Source organism: Rhagoletis pomonella, unplaced genomic scaffold (genome assembly GCF_013731165.1).
Source record: "Rhagoletis pomonella isolate Grant_MI unplaced genomic scaffold, Rhpom_1.0 Rhpom_scaffold_00004, whole genome shotgun sequence".
In the NCBI taxonomy this organism is placed as follows: Eukaryota; Metazoa; Arthropoda; class Insecta; order Diptera; family Tephritidae; genus Rhagoletis; species Rhagoletis pomonella.
The window spans coordinates 50,669,099-50,675,694 of record NW_023458558.1 but is presented as its reverse complement, the minus strand read 5'-3'; positions in this window follow the sequence as shown (position 1 = coordinate 50,675,694).

Below are 6,596 nucleotides of genomic sequence, written 5' to 3'. Positions count from 1 at the left end.
ATGCAAAAGTTTCTTCGGAGGCGGAGTAAAAGTGTAGATCTTCATTTGTGTGACATCAAGGTGAGAAAACGACTTAGGGCCAGTTTTTCAGTGCCAGTTTAAACTTAGATTAAGTAAACTGAGCTTAGATTTAGCAGCTGGCTGACATTTGATTGGCTGAACTTAGTTAAACCATCCAGATGGGGCGTTTAAACTTAGTTTAAACCACGGCCGTGCACTGAAAGACTGGCCCTTAGAGGAGAAAACGTTTAAGCGCCGAACATTTATTTATTGCATTCAAATAATCTAGGATATAATTTTAAAATTATTTAGGGTTTGCCATAAAGCTTGAAATGGCCTTGAAAACTTCGAAAAGTTCAAAACTTTTATTGAGAGGTCAATATTTGTATAAAATGGAAGAAAACCGGTTTGTTCGATAAAAAAATGCGGTTTATCTCATATTCCAAATATCAAGATCAAAAAAAAAAAACGCCTATAGATCAAAAACCGGTGGAAACCGGTTTGAAAAAACCGAATCGATCACCCTACAGAGTCTACGTATTTCGCACTTTGTCAACAAAATACGTAGGAAAAGCGCTTGTATTGCCACTTCTAACAGCACTTTTACTATTTAATACCTGAAATTGCATTTTATGTACTACTTCGTGAATCGCCTTCGAATGGAGTAAAAACGAGCTAAGCTGGTCTCTAATTGACTTTCCTTCAGTGCCTACGACGTATCTTAAAGGGTGTATATATGTATGTAGGTAGGTATATAATTTTTTCCCTTACATATATTTACAGGTCGCTCAAAGCGCTCAATGTTTTGCATGTGTTTGTTATGGGAAAAAAAACAACTTTTCGTAGAAATGGCATAGAATTCTTCAAAATCTGTATTTTTCGATCGAAAAATTCAGGTTATATTCGGGAGACTTTAAATAATAATACAACATTGTTTATTTAACCATTTTCTTATACTAACGATTTTTTATGGGTCCCCCCATTGTATTTTCGGGGTTTTTGGCGCTTTTTGGTGGACTATAAATTATAGTCACTATGAAAAAATGGTTAATAAAATGGTTATTGCTTTTGAAGAATTCTATATCATTTCTAGGAATTTATTATTTTTCCATATAAAATACATGGAAAACTTTGAGCGCTTTAAGCGACCTCTAAATATTTTTGGATCAAAATCAATAAGGGTTAGATATATATTTTTTCGGTATAGAAAAATCCAAGGGGGTGAGAGCATAAAAATTCCGACTTTACTTTTTCACATGCATTTTTGGACCACCCTAGTGTACATACATATGCATTTCTAACTAAATCAGGGCACTAAAGCATTCCAAGAGCCACGTGTTCACATTTCGACGGCAATCATTCAGCATCTTTAATGGCCTCAATACCAATTAAATTAAGAGCGTTCTTATCTCAACACAGCATTATTTTAATTTCATTAATTTTATAGATAAACCGTAACACAATTACTGCACAATTAATTCCGATAGATACATACAAGTATTCTACATGCAATATATTTCAAAAGAAAAAAAAAACACGTGTACACGTCTTACGGGGTTAAAGTCACCATTATTTTTTTCGGTTGACTCAACACGGTATTAGACGCGCATTTTAAATTTAATATATCTGCGAGATCACGGTGTGTAAAGACTGAATCGATTTACCACCTCAAATGCGCAGAATAGCAATTATTTAATAGCAATCAAAAGTCACATTTTAATAAATTTTATATATAAATATGTACATTTATGTATCTACATGCACATGTATGTATGTATGTATGTATGTATAGGTATTGAGATAGAAAATGCCACGCAGCAAAGTGTACAACTGCTTTAGCACCGTTTGATTGCCGAAATTGAAATGAACGAAGATTTTGCTGTTTGGTTGCGGCTAGCTGCTGTCCATAACCGATGGCGAATTGAATCTTTGGAAAAGGCCAGAAAACCAACAACAACTAGTATAGATTATGCGCATTTGATGCCTCGCTTTCCAGTAAAGGCGAGGAGAATACTCTTTTTTGTTTGTTAAAAAACCCAAATTGCTTGCGATTGTTCTTGAGGGAGCGTCGGAGAGAGCATAGCTTGGTGATTTAACAAATACCAGTTCAGGCACGAGTTGCTTCCAGTACAGATTAGCTCAGCGATTTCCAAAACAAAAATTCTAGTTGTTGTTAGTTTCGACCTTTTTGTGATATACCTGGCAATTCCAAAGTTGTTTTGGAAAATTTTTAATTGCAGTGTGCCCAGATGATTATAAAATAAATTAACAAAATTCACTTGAACTGGCTACAAAAAGTAAAATTCGCCCTTTTATGCCCCAAACATTTAACATCACCTATAAAAATTAATTAAATTCTTAAATTATTTCCCTTAAAAGTTCGCAGTCGGCAAAAAGAGGTGTCCTCGACCGGGCTGCCAACAATCTTTAGCGATGAGGTACCATATTTGAGAGAAAAAAATTTGACAAATTGTTGGAAAAAGCGCCAAATAAGTCGCCATTGTTTTTCATCAAAAGTTCTTTAAGTTCGTTAATCCGTTTAAATTTCATTTTCATATTTTGTATTATGTTTATTTATGTCTATGATGTCGATAACGATGTTTAACTAGGAGGTAGTGATAACGAAACATTGGGGAATCGGCCCTTAATGTGTTTAAAAGTTTCTCACTTTGCCTAGTATATTTATGACAAAAGTTATTTGTCTAAACAGGAAAATATTTGTAACGGTAAAAAGAAAGTTCTACAAAAACGTTATTCTTTTTTTTGTAATTCTAAAAGGATGACAATTACTTATGAAAAAGTATCGTTAAAACAACAAGAAAAATTCACGGAGCTAGACCTAAAATTCCGTGGTTAAAACAAAAAAACAAAGAACACTTGCTAATTCGAACTCCAAAAAGGCGCACCTGGCCACACTGGTGCTTACCTTCAATGCCCATTAGTCTATTTTCTTACCTGAACGTTTTTGGAAGTCTTGTATGTATTAGCCAGTAGCTAAAACCTGAGCGAATAATTCTAAGAATGAAGAATAATTTTACGCCCAGTAGGAATTTCGTGTATACAATAATGACTATGTGCGACAAGATTATTCACCTGAGAACTAAATTGAAAACTTAACAAATTTTGTCTTAGCATATATCGAAAATGCTAGTTTTCAGAAAGCATTACTTCTTTTAATGTTCTTATGTGCTCACGTCATTTAGGGGGCTTTAGGGTCTCTCACAACAAATCTGGTGTAAATTTTCAAAAACTTATGAAAAATTCCTGATGGCAAGAGAGCTTGTGATACATCAAGGTACTAATCTAAATTTTTTAAAGCCGACATCACATTCAACGCCAGCGACCATAAACACCCCCAGTAACAAGTTTAAGCCGAATTCAATGATTTTTAGAAATTATCCTCCGCCATATTGGACGAACCATTCTAAAATTTATTGTTTTCTGTTAGTTGCACATTCGTTGCCGAAAACTAGAAAAGCATTATAGCATGATTTGGTAATCTCAATATAACCTCAGTATATATAACGTAAGCCAAAATCACTAATACGCCCGTCTCTAACTCTGAGTATGTAGTAAGAGTTAAAATACCAAATGAAGTTGCATCTTTTTCATAATTTACTTTTGAAGCGGAAATTCTGAATTAAAGAACCATATGAAAATAAATATAAAGAGACAAAGAAAAAGATAAAACTGAAGACTAATTTATGTGATGCTATATCATGTCGCTCATCTCACTTCACCGCAACTCAATTCACCCCATTTCAGCCCCCATTTCAGCCTAACTCAAGTTACCTTAACTCACCTCAAACCACTTCACCTTAACTCCCTTCACCTCATCTTATCTCAACTCAACTCAACATAAACTCACCTCAACCCACCTCACCTCAACTCAACTCACCTAAGCTTACCTCAGCTCACCTCACTTGACCTAAACTCAATTTACCATAATCACAAAAAATTTTATTTTTAAATTGGCCAGCGAATCAGAACAAAAATAAAATTTATTCCATGATTTGTGATTTGATCAACTTCAAATCACCGTTACCAGTGTTAGTTATATTCGTACGTTATGTTAAGTTAAGTTAAGTTGCGCCTTTCAACCAAATTCACTGCAGTAAAACTTTCGTTTGTTTATTCGCATTGAAAATGGACAAGTCTTCACAAATGAAGGACAAGAAAATCAGGATTTAATTTTCGTACAAATTTCTTGGCTTTGCACCCTAATGTGCAAATGTACATGCCACAGTTTTTTGGTTTTTTATAGTTTTACCATTATAAATGTTTATTTCTCGGAAATATAATTCTGATACGTGATTAAAAACCATATACGACTTTCTAAAATGCACACATTTGCAGGTACATTCTCTCACAAAAAAGTATGTCTTATATATGTACACATACATGTATGTATGAATGCATTTAAAATTGCAATTTGATGGGTTAATATTTGTATGCCATTGTCAAGGTGAATTAAACAGCTCAATTTTTTTTTTTAAAGTAAACAAGAAAGTTCATTTATTGCGCTGCCAAGGCAAGACATATTGCTAAGCCATTTTTTTATCTTTTGTAGAGTGTGAATTCTGAACAAATTGTATTTACATATATTTTAGTTGTTGGTGTTTAAGACAGGGTAGCATATGATATATGTGTAAGTTCACGGGGCTATGCATACATACATATATTAGTTGCGTTCCAGATGCTTCACGATGTGCAGGTTTTACAGGATTTGCAGGAAAAGCTGTTTTTTTTTTAGTTTCTAACTCATTTTCGGAAAATTCACGAAATTGTTGTAGAATTTGTGCGATTTGACCAAACGAACTTTATATAGAAATATGTACAAAACGTGGTGTTTTTGTGCAGCTGTGGAGCTGCCAACCAACTACTTCTGTACGAGTGGCCTTGTGCTACTGCAGCCAGCAATTCAACAGACAAACTAATTTTGTAAACAAGTTATTATAAAAAAATACTTAAATGCACTTCTACGCAGAATTTGGCAACAATTTACTGTTTAAAACATTTCTAATGTATGTATAATACTTATGGGTCATTCTAGCTAAGACGCCACCACAGGTAAAAAAATAAATTACATACATAGATTGCGTTTAAATCTGTGAAAACAGCAAAGCAGATAGAATAATTCTTTATAAATCGATTTTCATCAATTTATTTTTCTCTAATTTGGTTATTTTTGTCGTTATAAACGCATATCCTCCGCATTTACAGCCGGATCTTAAAGTCCCCCAGTGGGAAAATGTGATGAATGGTAATCGAAAAAACAAACAGTAATACAACCTTTTTTACTTTCAAAAATGCATTTTTCCCCACGGCAAAGTCCTAAGAATAGTTGGGTATTCAATTTTGCATTACCTATATCGAGAAATTTATGTGATTTAATCTGCAATTTTTGGAACTTTTTGGAGACTTTTAGAATGCTGATAACATATTGAACAGTAATAGAATCTAAACGTTAATATATTACTACATATAACGAAATATATTACTAACTACATACTTTTCCCACTGGGGTGTTTTAATCGATTACTATGCCAGCTTTTGACCTACAACAAAGTGCAGCAGTAAGTCAACGTCTGAAAAGACCTGTGCCAAACCCAAGATTAACTTGTGGCAGTATTAGGCGTCACTCAACAAGACATTTCATTGCGTTTGAAAACCATTGGTATGGTCCAGAAAGTCGGAAATTGGCTGCCCCACGAACACAAACCATTGGATTCCATACGACAATCCAAAGCACCAGAAGGCAGACAATACTAATGTTATTGACGCGAGCGATTGCGGAAAACGTTCCGAATGGGACACCAGACATGAGTCATTGTTCTTCCACTATGACAATGCGCCGCAGCATGTCTCACATGATACCGGATGGATGTTCTCACCCGCCTTATAGCCCAGGCCTTGCAAAATCAGACTATGAGTGGTTCCGCAAGACGCAGAATGCCCTTACGGGAGTACGCTTCCTTCACTTTAAGTGAAGGTATCAAAAATTGGCTTGATAGCGTCTTGGTCTACAAAGACGATCAATTGTATTCGGCGGTATCCTACATTGCCAGTAAATCGGGAAAAGGTCATAGCAAACGATGGGCAATACTTTCAATAAAATACATTGTGGGTGTTCACACTTGTCTAAAATTGAATGGGCTACAAAACTGCCGAAGTTGTATGGTATGTATGGGTCACCCCATTGGGGTATTCAGAATGGTGTCGTAAGTGTCTTATAGTCAGTGGCGGATCCAGCGGGGGGTTTTAGGGGTTAAACTACGTGTCAATCAGTGCGGACCCACGGGGGGTATTTTAATACATAGACGCCATATTATACATACATATACGCCATATTAAAACACCCGCCGTGGGTCCGCCACTGACTGACACGTAGTTTAACCCCTAAAACCCCCCGCTGGATCCGCCACTGACGATAAGACACTTACGTCACCGTTCTGAATACGCCAATTGATTTTATAGAAGTTTATACGATTTCTACGAAAAATTACTTTTTCCATACAAATAAAATACATGGAAAACTTTGACAGCCTTGAGCAGCCCTAGTAATTTTTGATAAAAAAAAAATCAGGTGCATTTTT